At 40.2% G+C, this 25445-nt stretch overlaps 1 long non-coding RNA gene across 1 annotated transcript; it reads left to right on the top strand.

Annotated features, from left to right (window-relative positions):
- The first annotated feature begins 1348 nt into the window (after window positions 1-1348).
- Window positions 1349-21712, top strand: LOC132657476 (uncharacterized). Its single transcript, XR_009595749.1, has 3 exons — window positions 1349-1452; window positions 4520-4768; window positions 14751-21712. It is a non-coding gene; the product is annotated as an uncharacterized LOC132657476 (long non-coding RNA).
- Window positions 21713-25445: the final 3733 nt, after the last annotated feature.

A 25445-nucleotide genomic window follows, 5' to 3' on the forward strand; every position in this document is an offset into this window, starting at 1 on the left:
AGAAGGTTGATGATGTTGACTCCAGATTACCTCCCTCCCAACTGATCAGAATGTCTGCAAGTTGGTCGTACACCCCACAACCCCATCACCATTTTTAAAACCATTCCCTGAAAGCCACTGGGGAGTTCAAACCTTCTGGGCACTAGTTATGTGGACTTCTTGCTTGGTATCCTGCAATAAATGCTGCACGTTCGTCACCACAACCTTGTATCAGTAGATGAGCTTTACTGCACACGGTGAGCAGACCCAAGCTTGGTTTGGTAACGTGCAAAGTGTCGTTGGTTGGAAGAAGTGTGACCGTGATGAAAGGGTGACTAGAGCAAGGCTAGAGGAAGAGTGTTGTTCTAGATGATTTTAGGAGGTAAGTAGGTCCTGTTGGACAACCCACAGGAGTCTCCTCTGATTAAAAAGCCTCTGACAGATGCCAGATTCTGTTAGATGAGCTTTATGTCAGTTACCATACCTAAATCGTATTCCCAAGTGGTGCAGTGGTTAAGAATCTGCCTGCCAGTGTAGGAGACACAGGAGACAGGGGTTTGATCCCTGGGTCAGGAAGATCCCCTGGAGGAGGAAATTGCAACCCAATCCAGAATTCTTGCCTGGAAAATTCCATGGAGAGGAGCCTGGCAGGCTACCATCTATATGGTCGCAAACAGTCGGACATGACTGAGCACACACTTACACCTAAATCAATTTTTATTACTGTGTTTTACTACACATAGATGTTGTATGTTAATGTGAGAATTATCTTAAACCTCAGAAGCTTTCAGATATACACCTACATAGGCAAATCTTGGATAAATTCAGTGACTCCACATAGTTTTATAACTTTCTGATTTCTGGCAGCTCTAACCAGCACAAAGATGAAAAGACTGGCGTAGAAATGCGCAGTTACAACACAGTAAATAATGTGCCGTATAAGGATTCCTTATGCAAAGTAATCTGCTTGTTAGCTTTTTACTGCGAGTCATCTTTTCCTCTTTCGCTGAGAAGGATTTCCAACAACTGAGCAAAACAATCATGTTAACTGCTGAATTGTCTTTCCAGGTGAGTGGTGGTGGGAACAGACTTATGGTGAGGATGAGTCTAATTTAAGAACACTGGAAAAGAAACAGCCTCATTTGAGAAAAATGCCTGTGCTGAACCCAAATGACTCAAGATGGAAAGATGGTCAGTTAAGTTTAGCCATTAATTTAGGAGCTTAGCTTATGAAGAAAACTGTGTTTAAAATAAACTGCCAAGGGATGGCAGCTCACCAGGGCAGCAGATCGATGACAGCACTCTTAATGCAGCTCATGCTTGTCAGCCAGCCGCCACGCATTCTCGCATTCCGGGAGAGTCTCCATCCACCTTTTCACTGCCTGCCACCCCACAGCTTGGAAAGAATGGAGCTTGAACGGAGCTTTTTGGGGACTTTGCCTCACCATAGCTCAGGAAAAGCGATAAGAAGTGGTAAGTTCACTTAACTTCTCTAACCTAGAAGGTGATCTATTGAATAATGTATGAGTGAAATATCCTTCCGGCCACAGATTAGCACATGAAGGCAACAGCTCTGGCCTGGGGATATAAAGCCTTAGCAAAGAAGGAATACCAATGAACACGGACAGTGGGCCCCTTGCCTATACCACCGTTCCTCTGTATTCCGTGTATTCCGCTCATTGACTACATGTTCTTACCCGGTGCTAAATCCTTGTTGTACCATGGTGAAAAGACCAACACATGTGCAAGCCATTCTGTAGTAGCTGAATAATTGCACCCAAAGATATTAGGCCCTGATCCCCAGAGCCTGTGCATGTTACCTTATATGGTTCAAAGGGTCTTGCAGATGTGTTAAATTGAGGATCTTAAGCTGGGCGATTATTCTTGATTGTCCAGATGGGCCCTCAATGCCATCACAAGAGCCTTCCCACATCCCCAGAGGGGATTTGACACAGACCGACCCAGAGATGGGAGGGATGTGGCCATAAACCCAGGAATGTGGGACCTCCAGCAGAAGCTGGAAGAGGCAAGGAGCAGATTTTCCCCTTGGAGCCTCCAGAAGGACTGTGGTCTTTCTAAGACCTTGATTTCAGCCCCGGGACACCAATTCCAAACTTCTAGGCTTCAGAACCTCAAGAATACATTTCTGTTGTTTCAAGCCACCCAGACTGCAATAATTTGTCCCAGCAGCCACAAAAAACTAAAATGAATTGTAATACAATAAAAGTGTTCACAGGGGGATTAACAAAGTGAAGTGGAAAGGCTTCACAGAGGAACTGACTTTTTAACTCCTCCTAGAAGACTGGGCTCGGAGAAGGCAATGGCACCCTACTCCAGTACTCTTGCCTGGAAAATCCCATGGACAGAGGAGCCTGGTGGGCTGCAGTCCATGGGGTCACTAAGAGTCGGACATGACTGAGCGACTTCCCTTTCACTTTTAAGTTTTCATGCATTGGAGAAGGAAATGGCAACCCACTCCAGTATTCTTGCCTATAGAATCCCAGGGACAGAGGAGCCTAGTGGGCTGCTGTCTATGGGGTCACACAGAGTTGGACACGACTGAAGCGACTTAGCAGCAGCAGCAGAAGACTGGGCTTCCCTGGTAGCTCAGATGGTAAAGAATCCGCCTGCAATGCAGGAGACCTGGGTTCGAGCCCTGGGTTGGGAAGAACCCCTGGAGAAGGGAATGGCAACCCACTCCAGTATTCTTGCCTGGAGAATCTCATGGACAGCGGAGCCTGGTGGGCTACAGTCTATGGGGTTGCAGAGTCGGACACGACTGATTGACTAACACTTTCACTTTGAGAAGGAAGACTAAAAATTGACCGAGGGAAAGAGGGGCCCACAAATGGGATTAAGAACCTGAAGGTATAAATTCCCTGGGGTAGGAGAGACCTTGACAATCTGGGGAGGTATTTTTGTCTTACTGTAGATGCTTGCATAGTTCTGACTATGTACTAAGTGCACTTTTAAAATAAAGTCTCACCTAATCCTCCTAACAACATTTTATAGATGAAGGCTCACTATAAATAACTTGTTCAAGTGAACAGCGGGGTGAGGACTCAAAGCAGGCTGTGTGTAACGAGTCTGTGCCCTGGACCACTGCACCTCGCTGCCTTCCTGCTTGGCCCAAGCTGCAGCCTTAGGAAGGAGACCTTAGGTAAAGCCGGACCAGCAGGAGTGGCCCAATGATGAAAGGTTCTATAAAGGTTCTATAAAGTTTCTATAAAGGTGGTATAAAGCTGTGTGCCTAGGAGTTAGATGCCCTCTATGGTACTATGGAGCCAGAGAAGTTTGGCAAGCATGATTCAATTGTTGCTTAAGGTCATTTTCACAGCTGAATCAAGGATACATTACAGGAGGGTGAGGACAGAGAGAGAAATAAGAAGTGTAATGCAGTCTGTAGCCCAGAGGAAGATGTCGCTGGCATGAACAAGGGCAGTAACGGAAAGAAGGGATACGGGTTTGGAGAACTTTTAATTAACAGGACCTGGTGCTAATAGTGCATGAAGGGAAAGGTGAAAGGGGAATTTGAGCCATGGAAAAATCTGTCTGATGACAGCTGACATCAGTTCCATTCAATCCCTCAAGTTCATTTACGTCCTGTGAGTATGTCACAAACAAGATCTTGTTATTTCTTTCTTCCTTTCCGCTATTTCTTGCTTAACTTCACTTCATTTCTATTCTTATGCCACTCCTTGCTGATGGCTTTGTTGCTGGATTATCACAGCAGCACTAGGCAGCCAGAGATCGTACACAGCTCTGCATTTCTTTCTGAACCCCTTCCATCACCATCCAGTCTGCGGCGCTGACTCAGAGATGAAATGACATCGCAGAGCAGGACTGAGAAAACTCTTGGGCTCCAGGAGCCTAGGAACTCAGGAGACTCAGGGCTCACTCCAGTCATAGCAGATCCGTGGTGATGTAGCAGCAAGGCCTCTGCCCAGGAATTAAGAGGGAGAACTGGAGAGAAAGCCAGAGGGAAGATGGAATGTTTGTGAAGGGGGCATGCATGTTTATTTCCTCCCAGGCTGCACCCTGAAGGAATGGAATAACGCCGTAAGAACCCCCATAGGTTTGAGAGGGTTCAAAAGAGAGATAACCAAGGACCAGGGGTTCTGACACGGAGAAGGCAATGGCACCCCACTCCAGTACTCTTGCCTGGAGAATCCCATGGATGGAGGAGCCTGGTGGGCTGCAGTCCATGGGGTCGCTAAGAGTCGGACACGACTGAGCGACTTCACTTTGACTTTTCACTTTCATGCGTTGGAGAAGGAAATGGCAACCCACTCCAGTGTTCTTGCCTGGAGAATCCCAGGGATGGGGGAGCCTGGTGGGCTGCCGTCTATGAGGTCGCAGAGTCAGACACGACTGAAGTGACTTAGCAGCAGCAGCAAACACATCTTGCCTTAGCATCATGGTGCCACCCAAATACAAGACCCCACCCCCAAAACTGATAAGACATTTCTACCACCCCGGGGAAATGAAGGCTCCTAACACACTCTGTTCCAGTTTTTCAAAATGTTCTGTGCATTTATAGGTGAGCTTCATCTCTGGTCTCTCCCAACTCTGGGTGCCTTGGTTACTGCTGTCAAACACATCATCTCAAAAAACTGCTTTTTCTGTTGAAGAATGTTCAGTTGCTCCTTACTGGATATTGCATCAAGGACAAGCTCTTCTTCCTGGCTTTAAAAATTCTACCTCTGACTGTCATACTCAGCTTGAGTTCTATCTGTTCTGAGAAGCTGTCTCCAAACATTTCTGCCCATAATGATTTCCATTTCCTAAGGTAAGTCTTTATCTACCTGTACTTCCTGACATATAATCAACAACTTTATATATATAATCAACAACTTTGTATATAACCCCCTGTAAGTCAAAAGGTCCTTAAAGGAAGACACTCTGTATCATATTTATTTGTAGTATTAATACTTGTTATGTGGTAAATTCTGACACATTTTCTGAGTGAATAGAATCATATGTATTGACTTGGAGTGTTTACAAAGCAGACAGCCAGAGGCACCCATGTATTTCTCACTGGCAAGCAAAGTTGTGGACTCAATAGAAATCAACCTCTGTTTCCAGGCTGGAGTGCAGCAAAAGCTTTCCTAATGCGAAATTTACAGTCCAAACACTGGCACCTCAGTCACATTGCATCATTTTTACTAGAGTCAGGGTTTCTCCAGAATAAGAAGGAGCAGAAAGAGAGCCAGAGAAAAATAACCAACTATTTGAGAGTCAGATGGATCAAGTCTCAAACTACCAATCATGTTCTCTTGTATCTGGAGTGAAAAAGAAAGGAAAAGAGGCGGGAGGGTGGGGAGGTTAAGCTGTGTTTGTCCTCATGATGCAGGCAATATAGTGATTCTGACTAGATGCAAAAAACTGAGTGAAAAGGCAGCCCCCCAAAAGGGGTAGATTGGGAGTTTGGGGTTAGAAGATGCAAACTATTATATATTGAATGGAGAAACAACAAGGACCTACTGTATAACACAGGGGACTATATTCAATCTCTTATGATAAACCACAATGGAAAAGAATATGAAAAAGAATATATATATGTATACACATACACACACACACACACACACACACACACACACACACACATATATATATATATAACTGAATCCCTTTGCTGTACAGCAGAAATTAACACACCACTGGAAATCAACTGTATATATTCAATAGAGTAAAGTTTTTTAAAAGGCAGCAAAAACCCAAGAAAAATCCCATTACCGACATAGTTGGTTCTGATCTAGACTTGTCGGCTTTTTTCTTTATCTCTAGAAAGTCTTGCTACCTTTTTTCCCCACTTGAAAAATGTATTGATGGTAACAGGTAACTGAGTTTAGAGGTTTTACACACTTAAAGGTCTTGCTGAGAACTATTAGCAGCTTTCTTATTGGGGGTAGGTAGTGGAGGAGGGGTGGTGGGTACAGAACTTGACTTTGTTACCGAAGGCGCATGACCTTGAGCAGCTCACCTGGAGCCAGAGTTCCAGGGCTTTGTGCTGCCTGTAAAGTCCCCACTGATTTAGCTGAAGGCAGAAGAGTTCCACAAAAAAGAGAGAGGAAATATGATGTTTAATGCCTTAAAGCCTGAGTCTATCCCTTTTATAGGCTTAATCTTTACACAGAATTTGAATACATCAGTATAGTTTATTATTTTTTTAATAAGAGGGAAGAAAAGATTGGGAGGAAAAATGTCAATCACTGTGAACTGAATTCCTAAAGAAGAATCTGTGCAAAAGTGACTGTCATCATCTCCACTGTGAGCAGTGGCAACACTTTGAAAAAAATCTTTGGTTTAGTTTTCTTTCCTATTAAGGGTGAACAATTAGTAACATTAAATGTTTATTAAATCATGCAAGTTTAAGGTAAATACAATGTATTTTTTTTTAAGCTGGGAAAAGAGGATTTATGACTTTGCTTGATAAAAAAATAAATGTATACAATAGTATTTTTAAATACAGCAAATTTAAGACCCCAATAGGTTTTTGAATGATTTTGGAAAATATATACTGTCAAAAATTTTTCTAATCGAATATATTTTAAATGCTACTTTTTATGAAAATTTAAACATTCAGGCATTTATTTCACTGACGTATTTCTGAAATAGAGCACTTTGAATGCACCAGGTGAAATGTTCATTTTTTTTGCTCGCTTCATTGCTAGTTTTCCTTCACCACAAGTTCTCTCTCTGATTTTTCCTCATCTTCAGAATTTTATAAATTGAAATCAGGAAAATTAAAAACTGAAAAAAGGACAGGTTAAGTGGAAAAAAGGGAAAATGATTGGTGTGGTTCTTAGGGCCAAAGTGTAAATAAACTGAAGGGCTATGGAGACTTTCGTTGTTCAGTTATTCCCTGATAGCAGTGCAGAGGCTCTCTTGTGTGCTATGGAGGAGTCAGAGTTAAATTAGAGCCAGATCTGGTCCTCCCGGGACTTACAGTCTAGAAGAGGAAACATGCCATATCCTTAGAGAGCTGCAAAAGTCTACTAGAGTGTGAGCCTACTGAAGGTAAGGACTGTTGTCTGCTTTGCCCACTCACTGCTTTTCCTGGGAAGTGTCAGACACAAAGTGGGTGCCCAAGAAATATTTATTGGATAAGTGAATAATACAAGGTAGAGAGTGTTGAACCATTTAAGAACTGTTAAAAAAAATTGAAATTGGTAATAGGAGAGATAGGTAACTTGCAACATCTGTAAAATTACACAAGTATCTTACAGACAATTAAGCTGACATGTCATGAACAGACTCTCCTATGCATTGCTACTGTTTTTCAAATCCATTAACAGCCCTGCCATTCTCTTCAAGGAAGACCATAAACACAGAAGTAAAAAAGAACATTATTTAACACGCTGCTCCTCAGTGAAATGAGGAAGTTAGACTACGTGGGTGTTTGTGGAGACAAATATCCAAGATCCTTTAAATGGCAGAATGGTTAAAAGTGTACACTTGCCCACCAAACCTTTGATCATGGATATTACTGCCGAGGAAAGAGGCTGAAAGGAAAAATATAAAATAAATAATAGTGGAGGTGTTCTGCAAATATGACAAAACTTGTAAACACAACACATGAATGAGGTTTGGGAAACAGGAAGAAAAATGATTAGGTTCATTTTAGTTTCAGTTTACTGTTATTTAAATGAAATTCAACAGGAAAAAAAAAATTGTCCTTTCCTAAATAATGTTAAACAGTTCACTTTCTTAAATCCTCTGAATTGCTTCTCCACAGCCTTCTGAATAGCTGACCAAATACACACAGTGTTTACCCTGATTTCTTTTTTTAAACAGAGACCTCTTGACTAGATAACAGACTTAAAAAGCAGTGCTAGTACCTGCTAAAGGCTTTGCCAGCAAAATGAGACAAACACGAACAAGATACTGCTTTTATTTGTAAAGCTAAAGGGACTTTCCTTGAAGGACTTTAAAAAAAATCTGAGATTAGGATCTTTTCAAGTGTAGAATATCTTTTCTTTTTAAATGATGGCTGCTATAAATGATAGAATATTTTAGGCAAAGTAAAAATTGTCAGCCTTCTGGGGATCCCATCACCTTTTAAATAAATCATACTATTTTCTGAAATTTAGAGGTATGAATGTTAAGAAGGGCTTTACAGTTTACAGAGACTGCTTGGAATTATTCCTTAGTGTGGAAAATGGTGAGTCTTCAAAGAACCCAGTGATAGGTATTCAGAATCTTGACACCTTGGTTTCCTTTATTTCCCTCTTAGTCATGGACCTTGGTGATGATCTGCACCATTTAATTTTCAGACACCTGGGGATCAAGAAACATCAAGCCATGTGCAGTTGAAACTATCATTTTTCAAGGGCATTAAAAAATTCATTTCTGTCCTTATTACAGTTTTATTATTTTTGGAAAAGTGACTAGGCATCTTTGATGATTTTACCATTTAGCATTACCATTTTAAGCAAGGATTTACTGATACAGTTCTATTGAATCTTTTTTTTTTTTGGACAATAAGTGGTTTATTTATGTTATCCGGAGTCCTTAGAATAAACTGTAGAAAAAGTCCCTAAGTCCACTGATTGTATTGTTCCATAAGCAATGTATATTAACTTTATAAAGTTTAGAAGACACATATAAACCCACTGATTTCCAGGTAAAATTTTTGTTGTAGATCCTTCCATACCTTTGTTTATGAACGTATACATATTTTACAACAGACATATGGGACCACCTTATAAATGCTATTTTATAACCTTTTTTCAACTTAAAAATGTGTTGTAAATCTCTTTCTATGACAAATATTTTCCTCCATCATTTAATGACTATGGTGATTTTCTATGATGTACAGCAATCCATTTAACTAGTTCCTTGTTGGATACTGTTAATGTCTTTTCCCCCCCTATTATAATGTTGAAATGAGCATCTTTATCAAGTTAAATTTTTATATATATTCATGAATAATTCATTAGGATAAATCCTAAAAGTAAAATTGCTGGGTAAATTTACACACAAATTTATAAGACCTTTGATAACTCTGCATGGAACTGATATAAAAATATATGCATATATTTATTTGATGATTTATTATAATGTTTACCATATGTGAAGAGGATAGAAAAATAACTTAAATCACTGTATAGCACTCCCTGCATTTCATTTACTTTCCAAAAAATCTCATTACAATTAAGATGAGACATCTTAGGTAAAACCATTAATTTTTGGCTAAAGGAGAGCTACCTACCATTTGGTCCCTACGCATTATTCTAGAGTTCAGGAAATTGAGGCTAAAGCCATTACAGATCCTGGCCACAGGGATAGTTAACAAGGTGAGAGTCAGTCCGACCCTGGCTCCGGATGCTGTCTTTGGCTCCCAAGATGCTCACTGTGGTTCAAGTTGTTCTTTAGATAGTCAAGTAACACTAAGAACCGAGATGCAAAGAAGTATTAGACAGTATAAATAAGTTATACCATTATACTTACCAGTATAAGTTTTACCATTAATTTTGTTATTGCTGCTTTTAGCAAGCTAGACTATTTAAAAATAATTTTGTGATGAAAGTGTTCAGCTTGGAAAAGTTTTCTAAAAGGTTGGTTTACTATTTACAGTTTTACACCACTGAGTGCTGTGTAATTCCATTCAATCAATGCAGCTTATATTTACTTATTGCTTAAATATTGAAATAACTCTATTGTTTCTTCTGACCAAATAGATGTATTGGTCACACAAAAAATAATAATCAAAAATAAAAATATAAAATACAAAGGGAAAATCATATATAATTGCACCAACCAAAAATAATTACTATATACATGTATATATCTACCTATCTATTTAGACAGCATACAAAATTTCATAGTGTTCTAAAATCTACTTTTTCTCATATGTCATTGACATCTGTTAGTGTCGATAAATATTAACCTATATTATAATTTGTAATGGCTACATGGTCTTTTACTGCACCATAATTCATTCAGCCAGCCTCTAAGGTGATGGATGTTAGGATTGTTGGTTGTTTTTATTTTTATTTTTTTAAATATAAATTTATTTATTTTAATTGGAGGTTAATTACTTTACAGTATTGTATTGGTTTTGCCATCATCAACATGAATCTGCCACATATGTTGGTTGTTTTTAGTTAGTCCAAATAATCCCACCATAAACAATCTTTTAAATAGTTGTTTAAATATCTCAAATAAATAAATTGTTTTCTTTTACCAATTGACTTGTTACACGTAGTATTATTTCTTGGAGATTCACAATGCACATTCACATATTAAGCAAATATTTATTGGTCACCTGCCAACTGTGCTAGGTGCTGGGATTAATGTAGTAAAGGCTCTGAAAATTCTCACAGTAAGGAGACCCTGTAAAATTTTTCTTACGATTTTTTTTTTTAAAAATAATGGAGATCCCTCCCACTCCCTCCCTCTTTTTAATATAGAACATCTGCTAGTATTTCACTGATTTTATCTGGAGCAGAATTTGGAAAATGCTAATTTTGTTGAAAACTACTAATTAAGTGCCTGTGCCTACCTGTCACTTTTCTGGGAACTCTGAAAAAATCCTGGGAATTATTTAGAGGAAAGATATATTTTAGGCACTTCAGAAAAATACATCTTTGATCTAAATTGCCCAATTAACTTTCAGAATAAATAGCATTTTGGTACAAATATTTCCGTGAGACACTGGAGTTTTGTTTCCTTAATAGTATTCATATCATTAGAACAAAAGGGAGACTTGAATGTAAAAGGAGAATGTGGGCTTTTTTATAAAGTACTTTTTGGCTCATCAGCAGATTTGTTGGGGAGAGAACGAGTCAAGAGATGCAATTATTCAAAGGAATTAAGGGTGGAGGTTATGGAGATTATATGACAACATGAAGTAATTAAAATAAAACATCTTGTAGAAAAAGGTTACAAAATCCTATACATGGGATGTGAAAATCCATTTTAAAAAACCCCGAGGAATCCAGTGAAATAACATTTTTTTGGGTTGGGGGTGCTTTTTTTCCTTCGACCTCTAATTGTCGTTTTCATTTTTATTTTTAAAATATATAATAAAATAGAAAAGAAAGAAAATACTAAAGGATCAGAGAAAATTAGGAGAAGAGAGGCTTATGGAGGAGGAGGAAGATAGTGGTTGAGTCGAACAAAAGCAACAAATAGATTAAAGTGAATAAGGGTGGAAGAGCGAACATTCCATTTGTCCTGGAAGAGATCATTAATGGCTCAAGTGCTGTGAAGTGGACAAAAGCCAGACTGTAGTGGGGTCAGATGAGAGAACCGGAGAAGAATAATTTTTTTTAGGACCTAGGATCATAATAATTCTCCCCCCCCAACCACTATTACTTTAGTTCTGGTTTTATCGTGTTGGGATTTTGCCTATACCAGTTTTTTTTTTTTTCTTCCCCAGGAGCTGATAAATGAAAACCATAAAAAAAGAAATCCTATGAGTAACTTTCTTTGCCCTTATATTTGAACTGAATAATAAAGAAATGGTAAATGCTCTTACTGAGCTGTGCTAGAAATGCTACCATATAGAAATCTTAATAATATACCCTGTGTCTGCCATTTAAAAACAGAAGAACTTGGCCTCCCAAGGTCATTTCAGGTGCCTTTTTTCCTAAGTGATTTGTGTATATTTTATCCATAAAAGACAAATTACTATGAAAGGATATGAAATATAGGTTTAAGAAACTCAAGGAACAAAGTGCATCCTTTTCTCTTTGAATTTCTTAAAATTAAGTTCTTAAGACTCCTGCTGCTTACCTTCAAACAAGCAACCTTGAAACTACTCCATGAAACCCAGTTAAAGGACGAACCAAAGACTTTTCACTTATAAAGAAAAAAAAGTAGCACATGGGAGCGAGAACGTTCAAGTCTTCAGTATCCATACTTATTAACTAAATTGAATGCCTGCGGTGGGTCTCACGGGAGCACACAGTGGCAGCCTCTTTATATTACAACTCAGCCAGAAGCACTTATTCCCTTGTAATTAAGGCCAGGGGTGCAAACCGGTGATGCAAATGAAAGCAGCCATGTGGATTATTCCGTTCCCTCAACAATTCTCAAGAGGTTGTGTGTTTGTGGCTTTATGTTTGTTTGAAGTCCTTGTATGACTCCCTCGGTTCTCCTTGCTACTATTGGTTCAACCTCAGACAAGAACAATAGCTAAAACTCAGACAGCACTTCCTATATGCCAGATGCTGTTTTAGGTGTTTATCCTCCTCTGTCCTTTCTAAACTCGAAGAGGGCTAAATATGAAGTCCTGTGTCCCCAGAAGCAGATGCTGAGATGAGGTCCGAATGCAAGGGATTTATCCCTGAATGGAGTGGGGGGAGCAGGTCAGGAAGGGGAGTTGAGCCAGGTAAGGCTGCATCTCAAGCCAAAGTCCTTCAGGGGCAACACTGGGGCATAGGCTAGAAGGGGGAGCTTGGCTTCCATCCTCCCCCAGAGTCACTGGTTAACAACCAGCAGGAGTGGCAAGAAATGTGGGGTGGAGGGGGAGTCCATGAAAGAAGAGCATCAGTTGCTTACTGAAGGTGATGAGTCAGAAACATCCACATCATCTGCTACAGGTGGGTACAGGCATACCTCGGAGATGTGGCACGTTCAGTTTCAGACCATTGCAAGAGAGCAAATACAGCAACAAAGTGAGTCACACAAATTTTTTTTTGTTTCCCAGTGCATATAAAAGTTATTTTTACCCTCAGTTCAGTTCAGCTCAGTCACTCAGTCATGTCTGACTCTTTGTGACCCCATGGACTGCAGCACGCCAGGATTCCCTGTCCATCACCAACTCCCCGAGTTTACTCAAATTCATGTCCATCGAATCAGGGTTGCCATCCAACCATCTCATCCTCTGTCATCCCCTTCTCCTCCCACCTTCAATCTTTCCCAGGATCAGGGCCTTTTCAAATGAGTCAGCACTTCGCATCATGTGGCCAAAGTACTGGAGTTTCAGCTTTAGCATCAGTCCTTCCAATAAACACCCAGGACTGATCTCCTTTAGAATGGACTGGGTGGATCTTCTTGCAGTCCAAGGGACTCTCAAGAGTCTTCTCCAACACCACACTTCAAAAGCATCAATTCATTGGCGGTCAGCTTTCTTCCCAGTCCAACTCTCACATCCATACACGACTACTGGAAAAACCATAGCCTTGACTAGACGGACCTTTGTTGGCAAGTAATGTCTCTGCTTTTTAATACGCTGTCTAGGCTGGTCACAGCTCTTCTTCCAAGGAGCGAGCGTCTTTTAATTCCATGGCTGTAGTCACCGTCTGCAGTGATTTTTACACTGTACTCTAGTCTTATGTGTGCAACAGCATTATGTTGAAAACGACAATGCACAGGCCTTCATTAAAAAGTGACTGGTGGAAAATGGTGCCAGTAGACTTGCTTGATGAAGAGTTGTCATAAACCTTCAATCTGTTAAAGAAAAAACACAATATCTGCGGAGTACAATAAAACAAAGCACAATAAAACAAGGTATGTGTGTGTTTTGAGGGCTTCCCTGGTGGCACAGACAGTAAAAAATCTGCCTGTAATGCAGGAGACTTGGGTTTGATCCCTGGTCTCCTGGGATCAGGAGATCGCTGGAGAAGGGAATGGCTCCCCACTCCTGTATTCTTGCCTGAGAATTCCATGGACAGAGGAGCCTGGTGGGCTATAGTCCATGGAGTCACAAAGAGTCAGACACGACTGAGCGACTTTCACTTTCCTGTGTTTTGAGATATGTGACTGTTGAGACCACTGAGTCTTGCCCAAAATCTCAAAGCTTATAAGTGAAACAGCTGGGTTTGAAACCATGCTGTTTGACTCTAAATGCGATGTGTTTAAATCACTATGTCACAATGGAAAGATCAAAACTTTACAGTGTGCTGTGGTATTATTAAACTTTTCTACAGTTTTCACAACGGACTATAGAGCATAAATTGTTTTGATTTTATTCGGTTTCTAGAAATGCTGAAAGTATGTCTGAGGAGCAATCATTAATAATTTGTTGAACTAAGCTTCAGATACCCAAGCCCCCAAGCCTAAGAAAAGCTTAGAGAACAGACTAGAAAATTAGACAGTTGGTATGTTTGCACTGCTCTGAAACCACTCTAAACACTGGAACCCACCCGGTCCTCAGAGACCACAAGTCTTTCTTAACAAGATATATTCACACAGACCCTGTTTTTACATAAGATAATCTCAGTTTAAAAATGCTGATCCTATTTTCTATATATTCATCATCTTCTTAATCTCCTATTTGTTAAACAACGTTTATTTTCCCTCAAAATCACTCAAGTGATTTTTGTTGCTATTCTTTTGGTATAACAATACCTGTTTTCTGAATTGTTTTTAATTCTTTTTTTTTTTTAATTTTAAAGGAGTTCATTTTATTTTTACTAAAGGAACTCGATTGTTTCATTTTAATATGGGGAAATATGTATAATATTTTTAATAGGGGGAAATATGTATAATACAGTCTATCTCTTTCGACTTGGTTAAAGGAGAGGAAAGCTTGTGCATAATGGTGGGTGACCAGTCAAGTATTCTCCCTAAGAGGGTAGAATGGCAGTGCTGGAGCAGGTGATCCAGAGAGAAACAAGTGATCACCCCACCTGCATCCAGAAAATCAGCTGGCACCTTGCTGGTCCAGAGAGGATAATGCAGGACTATACTGAAAGGAACCAGATGGGTCAAGGGCCTTTACATGGGGAAGGCTTAGGAGGTGCAGGAATTGTCCAGTTTTTTCCTGTGTGTTTTAGTTGAAAGGAAGAATGCTCCTTTTTTTTTTTTTTTTGCAGGGTGGCTCAGATGGTAAAGAATCTGCCTGCAATGTGGGAGACCTGCATTCGATCCCTGGGTCAGAAGATCTCCTGGAGAAGGGAATGGCTATCCACTCCAGTATTCTTGCCTGGAGAATTCCATGGACAAAGGAGCCTGGCAGGCTACAGTCCATGGGGTCACAAAGAGTCAGACATGACTGAGCGACTGTCCCTCACTCACTCATGCGGAGTAATGCTCTGTGGACACACTGGATCCTAGGTGCTGCTGTGCCGCCATGGATATCCAGAAGCAAAAATAAGGCAGGGAAAACTTGAACACTTGCCAAGGATTTTGAGACTCTAGATAATAAAAGCTAACACTTCTATGGTGCTTATTAAGTACAAGGGCCTGTTTGAAGAGTTTTATACATATTAACTCCTTAAATTTTCCTAGCAACTCTATGAAGCAGGTACTATCATTATCCCCATTTTACAGAAGAGGAAACTGAGGTACAGAGAGATTAACTTGTTCAAGACCACATGGCTAGTAGTTGTGGAGCTGGGATTCACGCCCAGGTTATCTGCTTTCATATTCCATGATCTTACCAGTGACCCGTACTGCCCATCTGAAATGTTGAGAATGTGCTAACCATGTTGCTGATAATTATTTATTTACAGTTTACTCTATTTTTGAATACTCTGAAAAAATTTTTGTAGTTGTTTAGTCACTAACTTATGTCCAACTCTTTTATGACCCTGTGGACTGTAGCCCGCCAGACTCCCCTGTCCATGGGATTTCCCAGGGGAAAATATTGGAGTGGGTTGCCATTCACTCCTCCAGGGGATCTTCCCAAGCCAGGGATGGAATCTGAGCCTCCTTCATTGGCAGGCAGGCTCACCACCACTGATATACCAAGGAAGCCCAGAAGAAAAAATTTAGGAGATGTCTATTTCGGCACTTGGTAATAACTCAGCTATAGGAGAACACTTGAATCCTGATAGGAACGTTCACCATAAGGTCTCAGAGTTGACAGGAAGTAGAAAAACCTCTGTGCCCGTGTTTAGACACCAAAGAAGAGATAGCTGCTGTGCCTCTGTTTTGCTGGGACAGGGTGGTATTCCCTGCCCATGGGAGCTGGCACTGGCAGCAGTTATATCGGAGTCACTCTCAACACTCAGCTGCTTGCTAAGAATTAAACTGCTGGAACCAGATCTAGTGAGTTTCATGTTACCATGGTTTGGATGAGGCGTTCGCACTGGTGTGATATATTTAGTCTTCAGAAACAGTTACATCTAAGCTTAGCTTTCTTACCAAAATGATAATGTACGTTGGTATTACTTGTGGTTATTTGCTTCATCTCCCAAGTAACAGATCGCACACCTCTTTACTCTCTTAGGGGTAAGGCCAACCTCCAACCCTGTTTATGGAGTGAGTCAACCGGGAATTTATTGCAACGAGCCGGGAGCAGCTAGTGCCTCTGCTGCCCTCTAGAGGCGCGTCAGAGCATGACCGCTCACCTCGGAACCATTCCCGTGGGTTGCACAGGGCCGACACCGTCGCTCTCCGTTTTGAGTTTCCAACCAATGCCGTTTGTCAAGAGGGGATGAGGTGAAAACACTCTGAACTTCCAAAAACAATAATGGGACGTAGTTAATTTCAAGCTAGGACTTTCATAGTTATCTTGTGTCCTCCTCTCAGCCACTAACTGGAAATCAGTCCACATTGTTTGAAAACTATAAATAGAGCTAACACAGAGCATTTGCCAAATGCCAGGTACTGTTTAAGTGTTTCCCATATACTAAACGGAGCAGGCAATGGCACCCCACTCCAGTACTCTTGCCTGGAGAATCCCATGGATGGAGGAGCCTGGTGGGCTGCAGTCCATGGGGTTGCTAAGAGTCAGACACGACTGAGCGACTTCCCTTTCACTTTTCACTTTCATGCACTGGAGAAGGAAATGGCAACCCACTCCAGTGTTCTTGCCTGGAGAATCCCAGGGACGGGGGAGCCTGGTGGGCTGCCGTCTCTGGGGTCGCACAGAGTCGGACACGACTGAAGTGACTTAGCAGCATATACTAAACTGGGGGCTTCCCTGATAGCTCAGTCGGTAAAGAATCCGCGTGCAATGCAGGAGACCCCGGTTGGATTCCTGGGTTGGAAGGATCCCCTGGAGAAGGGATGGGCTACCCACTCCAGTATTCTTGGGCTTCCCTTGTGGTTCAGCTGGTAAAGAATTCGCCTGCAATGTGGGAGACCTGGGTTCGATCCCTGTGTTGGGAAGATCTCCTGGAGAAGGGAATGGCTACCCACTCCAGTATTCTGGCCTGGAGAATTCCCTGGACTGTATAGTCCATGGGGATGCACACAGTCGGACACGACTGAGCGACTTTCACCTCATGCACTAGACTGTTTAATCTACATGACAGTATGAGTAGAAGGATCATCTCTATCTAATAGGGGAGCTGGAGCAAAATACTACTAAATATTTCTTGCAGTACATGAGTGGTAGAGCTGGATTTAACCACCCCCTGCCCCCTGCCTGCCTTACATCTGGCCGCATGGACTAGGCTAGTAACCAGTTCATGCGCTGACACTTTTATAACTATCAAAACATGCATCGAAAGCTTAATTCTAAAGGAGAGGTTTTGCTGAAAATCTTTAACCTGAATCCAGTAATGAGGAAATGATTGGCTTGGATGCTTTTGAAATGTCAATGACATCACAGAGAAGGAGAAAGAGAAGGGGAGGGGGAAGAAGAAGACAGCTGGGAGAAAGAAAGAGCAGTAGGAACTGTCTTAGGTACATGGTGTCTAAATATAACGCACCGTCTACGGTTATATCCTAAACATAAAAAACAAGACCATAAACAACATTATTGGGAAACTGAGGAAATTTTAGTATGGACTATGTTGGGTAATAATGTTGAATTCCTTGAGTATGATTCATTTATTGTGAACATATAGAATATGTCTTTATTCTTAAGTGATGCTCAATTTACGTGTTTGGAGGTAAAGTGCCATGACACCAGAAAATTGCCATCAAATAGTTCAGGAAAAAAATTCAAGTATAAATGAGAAAAAGGAAATGTGACAAAAGGTTAAGAACTGGCAACACTAGGCAAAGGGGTATATGATGTTCATTATGCTATTTTAAAAACTTTTTTGTAGGCTTAGAACTTGGGGAGTAAAAATTAGAGGAGAAATAAACTTCATCTTAAGATAAGAGCCAGCCAAGGATGTGGCCACGGTATTGGCCTGGACTGAGTTAGGGCCAGTGAGAGACATGTGCTGGGGTTGTAACCCATAGGCAAGCTTTGAAATCTGTAGACATGTGTGATATATGGGTGTTCTGTTCAGTTCAGTTTAGTCGCTCAGTCCTGTCCAACTCTTTGCGACCCCACGGATGGTCATACGCCAGGCCTCCCTATCCATCACCAACTCCCGGAGCTTGCTCAAACTCATGTCCATTGAGTTGATGATGCCATTCAACCATCTCATCCTCTGTCATCCGCTTCTCCTCCCGCCTTCAGTCTTTCCCAGCATCAGGGTCTTTTCAAATGAGTCAGTTCTTTGCATCAGGTGGCCAAAGTATTGGAGTCTGAGCTTTAGCACCAGTCCTTCCAATGAATATCCAGGACTGATTTCCTGTAGGATGGACTGGTTGGATCTCCTTGCAGTCAAAGGGACTCTCAAGGGTCTTCTCCAACACCACAGTTCAAAAGTATCAATTCTTCAGTGCTCAGCTTTCTTTAGAGTCCAAATCTCACTTCCGTACATGACTACTGGAAAAAATCACGGGTTTGACTAGATGAAATTTTGTTGGCAAAGTAATGTCTCTGCTTTTCAATATGCTGTCTAGGTTGGTCATAACTTTTCTTCCAAGGAACAAGTGTCTTTTAATTTCATGGCTGCAGTCACCGTCTGCAGTGATTTTGGAGCCTCCAAAAACAAAGTCTTTCACTGTTTCTCATCTATTTGCCATGAAGTGATGGGACCAGATGCCATGATCTTCGGTTTCTGAATGTGGAGCTTTAAGCCAACTTTTTCACTCTCCTCTTTTACTTTCATCAAGAGGCTTTTAGTTCCTCTTCACTTTCTGCCATATGGGTGGTGTCATCTGCATATCTGAGGTTATTGATATTTCTCCCAGCAATCTTGATTCCATCTTGTGCTTCTTCCAGTCCAGGATTTCTCATGATGTACTCTGCATAGAAGTTAAATAAGCAGGGTGACAATATACAGTCTTGACGTACTCTTATTCCTATTTGGAAACAGTCTGTTGTTCCATGTCCAGTTCTAACTGTTGCTTCCTGACCTGTCTACAGATTTCTCAGGAGGCAGGTCAGGTGGTCTGGTATTCCCATCTCTTTCAGAATTTTCCAGTTTGCTGTGATCCACACAGTCAAAGGCTTTGGCATAGTCAATAAAGCAGAAATAGATGTTTTTCTGGAACTCTCTTGCTTTTCCAGTGATCCAACGAATGTTGGCAATTTGATCTCTGGCTCCTCTGCCTTTTCTAAAACCAGCTTGAACATCTGGAAGTTCACAGTTCACATACTGCTGAAGCCTGGCTTGGAGAATTTTGAGCATTACTTTACTAGCGTGTGAGATGAGTGCAATTATGCGGTAGTTTGAGCATTCTTTGGCATTGCCTTTCTTTGGAATTGGAGTGAAAACTGACCTTTTCCAGTCCTGTGGCCACTGCTGAGTTTTCCAAATTTGCTGACATATGGAGTGCAGCACTTTCACAGCATCATCTTTAAGGATTTGAAATAGCTCAACTGGAATTCCATCACCTCCACTAGCTTTGTTCGTAGTGATGCTTTCTAAGGCCCACTTGACTTCACATTCCAGGATTTCTGGCTCTGGGTGAGTGATCACACCATCGTGATTATCTTGGTCATGAAGATCTTTTTGTACAGTTCTTCTGTGTATTCTTGCCACCTCGTCTTAATATCTTCTGCTTCTGTTAGGTCCATACCATTTCTGTCCTTTACTGTGTCCATCTTTGCATGAAATGTTCCCTTGGTATCTCTAATTTTCTTGAAGAGATCTCTAGTCTTTTTCATTCTGTTCTTTTCCTCTATTTCTTTGCACTGATTGCTGAAGAAGGCTTTCTTATCTCTTCTTGCTATTCTTTGGAACTCTGCATTCAGATGCTTATATCTTTCCTTTTCTCCCTTGCTTTTCGCTTCTCTTCTTTTCACAGCTATTTGCAAGGCCTCCCCAGACAGCTATTTTGCTTTTTTGCATTTCTTTTCCATGGGGATGGTGTTGAACCCTGTCTCCTGTACAATGTCATGAATCTCCGTCCATAGTTCATCAGACACTATCAGATCTAGGCCCTTAAATCTATTTCTCACTTCCACTGTATAATCATAAGGGATTTGATTTAGGTCATACCTGAATGGTGGTTTTCCCTACTTTCTTCAATTTAAGTCTGAATTTGGCAATAAGGAGTTCATGATCTGAGCCACAGTCAGCTCCTGGTCTAGTTTTTGCTGACTGTATAGAGCTTCTCCATCTTTGGCTGCCTTTCTGTATTTATTCATTTATTCAGGAAATATGTATTGAATGTTCACTGTGTTTCAGACACTGGTCACAGTGCTTGAGATACGCAAGTGGAGGAACCAAGATCCCTAAACACAAGGCACTTATCTTCTGGCAGGAGAGAGAGATAATAAACATGATAACTAAGTACCTTGCAGAGAATGTTACTGATCGCTGCCAAGGAAAAGTAGAAAGAAAAACAACTGTGGCAGGAAATTGGAACAGATGGTTGCAGAGAAGAGGGCTTGTGATTTTAAATAGGATCCCTAGGGTGGGTTTCACTCAAATATGACCTCATGGTGAGCTAAAAGGAAAGTGGAAGAGAACAGGGAAGAAAGACTGTCTAAGGTGAGGGTGTGTCCAGTGTGGCAGCAGCTGAGTGATAAGGGGTGGACGCAGAGAAAGACAGGAAATCACAGAGGAAGTAGAGGGCTATTCATAGAGGTCATTGTGAAGGTGCTGTTTTTCATGCTGAGTAAAAATAGAAAGCCTTGGGTGATTTTGAGGGGAGTAGTGACATGATGTAACTTAACATTTAAAAGGAGTTATCTTGGAGTTACAAGATAAAGGTGGGAGCAAGTTTCCAAGTCAGGAGCTATTGCCGTGATCCAATCAAGAGGTGACAGTGACTCTGCCTAGGCTAATAGGATTCATGGTAGAGAGATGTCATCAGATTCTGGGTATGTTTTAAAGTGAGAGCCAACAGGAAAGATTATTGATAAGTCAGAATGTAGTGTTTGGGAGAGAGATGAGTCAAGGGTGACTCAGTGTTTTGTCCTGAGCCACTGGAAAGATGAAGTTGTCTTCCATCAAGATAGGGAAGACAAGTCGAACAGATTTTGAGGGGGAAGAGCAAGAGTTGTTTTGGATGTGCTGAGCTTAAACTATTAGACATCCAGATGGAGATGTCAAAGAGGTATTTGGAGACAGAAGTTGTGAGATTGGAGAGAGGTCAAGGGTGAGGTTTTAAAGCTGTTCTTAATTCATGTACAGATGTTATTTAAAGCCATGAACCTGGATATGATCACCAAGATAGTGAGTGTGGATAAAGACAGGAAGAATATTAAGGACTGTGCCCTTGGAATTATTCTGTTTTATGTGTTTATAATTATTTTGTCCTCATTTTATTTAAAAAGTTATTACACAATGCAAACTAAAAGGGAAAATTGACAGTTACTTAAATTACTGAAGATAGTCCATCAAATAATTAAATTTGCAAAATATATTAATTTGCCTCCATTATCTGGTTTTATTTTCTATAAATGTCTGCATTATTCAAGCACTAGGACAGCTAAAATTTGAGCTGCTTTATCCTTGTGTTATTTAATCAATAACACATTAATCTTTGGGACAATAGAGATCAAAAATCCTTTCAAGTAAATCTTGAGGTGGCGTGATTCTCATGGGTATATGTTTTCTTAATGTAAATAAAATGTTTTGTTGAAATATGATGATCATTTCCTAGTTTTCAAATGCTTATGCCTTGACAGTTCTTATTGTGATGGTATAGTAAATGGCTTCTAAAAGTTTTGCCCAAGCAAAACTGTTAGTACTGGTCAAGAGGAGGCAGGGGCAGGAAAATGCTTTCTCTAGGCAAAGACAAAAACATGTAAATATATTTGTTGTTTCATCTTGTAAAGATAATTTGTGAAGATAAGTTCACTTAACTACAAATAAGCCCATGCCATAAATGTATTTGGTCAAGATTCGAATTTTTAATATCAGAACCATTTTTATACTATCTTTATGGTTAAGTGAATGTGGACAAGCTTAGAAGCATTTTATTTTTTTTTTTTATAATGAACTATATAATAGTGGTTAGGCAATCTAGAAATGTGGGCATGTGATCATATTTATTAGTAAAGAAAACTCAAATTCAACCAACTTTCAAAATAAAGGTGTTTGCTGACCTATATACAGTAGAAAATAGGGAGGTAGTCAGGCTTCTGGGTTTGCTTATCTAGAGTCTAAATTTTTGGCTCTCTGCTCTGGCCATCCAATGTGTTGTATTCAGTCCAAAGCTGGCTTTCTTGACAGGCCTAGGGAGGCTGCTGCAAGAGCCAGGCTGTTTGCTTTCTTGAAAATGCCCCAGGAGAAGGAATGCTTTCTTCAGTTAGCAGGCAAGTGATCCGAGCTTAGTGCCAGTGCTTGTGGCCAGCAGAGTGCCATGTGCTGATGGTCTTAAAGCCTGGGCCACTCAGTGACCCAAGGATCGGATTGCCTTAACTTGCTTACATCTTTGGAGATTTCAGTGGAGCCTGTGCCCTTGGAAGCATGTGGACTGCTACATAGCAGGGGCAGGATGGCACGTTGTGGGGGAAACAGTCATCATAGAAAATCCATGGGATCCAAACTTGACTGGCGTTCCACTTGGATTTGCTCTTGAGACTCAGCTTCCTGACCATTTTCTCTTGCTGAGGGCCTTTCTCCATATGGTAGTGATAGAAAACCAACGATTGATATATCTAGTTATGAAAATGTTTGAGAAGAACTCAGAGGACATGGAAAAGGGGAAAACTTTTACTTTTCCTCATTTACTAGTCAATAGAAACAATTTACTTGAGTTGGGAAGATCCTCTGGAGACGGAAATGGCAACCCACTCCAGTACTCTTGCCTGGAAAATCCCATGGATGGAGGGGTTACAAAGAGTCGGACACTACTGAGCGACTTCGCTTTCACTTTATAAGCAGTTGATGCCTTTCCACATCTCTAGAGAATCTCTTCATTGCATCTATAATGTCCTTTCTTTCCTATTACTAGAGCAACAGATATATAAAATCCTTTTTATATGAGTACTTCTCTGTTACTAATGTTTAACAAATTTTTGTGACAAAACATATTTCTAATGCCTCAAGTTTTCTTCATATGAGTGATTTGGAGAAAGACCTCATATTTATATCACAGTTTAATAGGAGACAGGGGGATTCAGCTAGTTGATGAACTGAACATTTGTGATTACCACTTCCTCCTAAAATGATGCCAAAATAAAAAAATAAAGGTTTTTTTAAAGGCATAGATCATCAAGAACAAAGAGAATGTGAGAGCAGGTAGCAACAACAACACCACGATATTGGAAGTTGGAAAGGCAACGGACAGATACTAGACATGAAAACTAGCAGTGAAAAAGCACAGAAGCAACTGGATTTGAACTTCCAAACCACAAAAGGCTCAGGAGTACAAGGGTCTTTGAAAGTGAAGGTGTAGATGGGACTGAGACCGGAATTGCTCACAAGGCTGTTAAAGAATCAGTTAGGCCCCAGATCAGTATTCTTATACTGGCAATTGCTCCCTTCTCCATTCCTCACACCACAATATGAAGGGAAGGTATTTTTTTCTGGAGGGGTGAACCCAAGGAACTCTGGACGGGGGAATACCAGCACAGCTGAGGGAAAGGGTAACCTCTAAAAACAAGATGATTAGAAGGGATCATAAAAAGGGGAGAATCTCAAGTTTATCCCCTCAGTAGGCTTCCAAAATGCCAGAAATGAGGCAGGAGATTGGAAGCCTTTCTCTGAGTAATCTGACTAGCCTAAGAGCACAGACTCCAAAGTACATACAGCATCCAGGAATGACAAGGCCAAGCAAAATTATCTTAGAGTGAAGTCCATCATTCATGAAACCTCGCTCTCTTAGAGCTTCCAATTCATTTTCTCTAGTTCTCCGTTATGAGCAGATATATCCACGGAAAACTCCTAACTGGAAAGACAGACCAAATAACTGAAAAAGGAATTTGGAGGAAATAGAGACCATGTGTAGAGAAGAAAATTGTGAGGAGAAAAATTAGCCTCAAAAATATGAGAAGTTATACCTATGAAACAAGAACATGATGCTATAAAACAAGAACATTCAGAAACTATAAAAGAATACTTGAAGTTAAAAGTATGATTGCAGAAATAAAGGAGAAAGATGAAACAGTGGAAATTGTTTAATAACGTAAAACAACTTAATAAATATAAGACATAGAATTTTTTTAATTTAAAAGTTTGAATCCTTCTAGGAATTCCTGTATTTAAGTAATAGGAGTTCCAGAAAGAGGAAATAAACAAGCATAAGGAATAGAAATCACTAGAAAAATAATTCATGGAATTTTCTATTACTAATTGAATGAACCCACCAAGAGCCTCAAGAAATGGATGAAAATAGATTTATCTACATTATGAGAGATCACCATAAAGTTTTAGTACACTAGAGACGAAGAGAATGTCATAAAGCTTTGAGGGAGCGGAAGGTGGGGGTCAAGTCACATACCCAGGATGTCAGTAGCATTTGAGTTAGCAATAACAACACTAGAAGCTAGAAGAGAATTGGGATAATGTTGTAAAAATTGAGGGTAAATGCCTTCCAACCTGAAATTTTATATCCTGTCAAAGTATCACCTGAAGATATTTCTTGACATGCAAGGTCTCCAAAAATATGACTCCTATGAATCTGCTTCACAGAACTAACTAGAGGATGTGTTATACCAAAAGGAGGAAATAAATCAAGGTGAATGATATGGTATGAGGTACATATATACAAGGAGAAAGAACTTTCCTAGAATGCTAGTGATGGAGGATAATAGGATATCAGCTGCACAATAAACCTCAGAGCACCCAGTTCAGCCTGGAACTAATCAAATGAAACTGGGAATATTCCTGATCTTGATTTCTTTCAGATATTTATACTTTTAGAGAACAAGTTGTGGATGAATCTGTGACAAGCATTTAGAAAACAAGACAAATGAAAAAATTAAACATATTCAAAAAGAAATTAATCATAATACTATATACTGGTACAAAAGTTATATTATTAGTATATTACATTCCATATTTCGTTGACTCTCAGACTATAAATAATAAAATGCACCAACATTTTAGACTACTAAGAAAGAAAAATCTCTGTAATCAAATGATGACAAATCACTTAATGTTAGTTTTGTATGATGTATTAATAAATGACATCAATCTCTTTTTGCTTTGAAACTTTTTTCTTCGGTACAGATGGATTTGGTGTATTTTCCTGTCTTCAGCTGCATTGCTGTGATAAGGTACCTTTTCCATATTCTTATTAACCAACATAACACGGTTTCTCTACCTTAGGCATCTTTCTTAGATCTACATGAAGAACTTGGTTATGCTTTGTAACAAAATGAATTGTTATTCTTCCACTGAGATATTTGCTTTACTAATAACATATTTATGCCC

This window comes from Ovis aries, chromosome 12 (assembly GCF_016772045.2).
Source record: "Ovis aries strain OAR_USU_Benz2616 breed Rambouillet chromosome 12, ARS-UI_Ramb_v3.0, whole genome shotgun sequence".
Taxonomy (NCBI): Eukaryota; Metazoa; Chordata; class Mammalia; order Artiodactyla; family Bovidae; genus Ovis; species Ovis aries.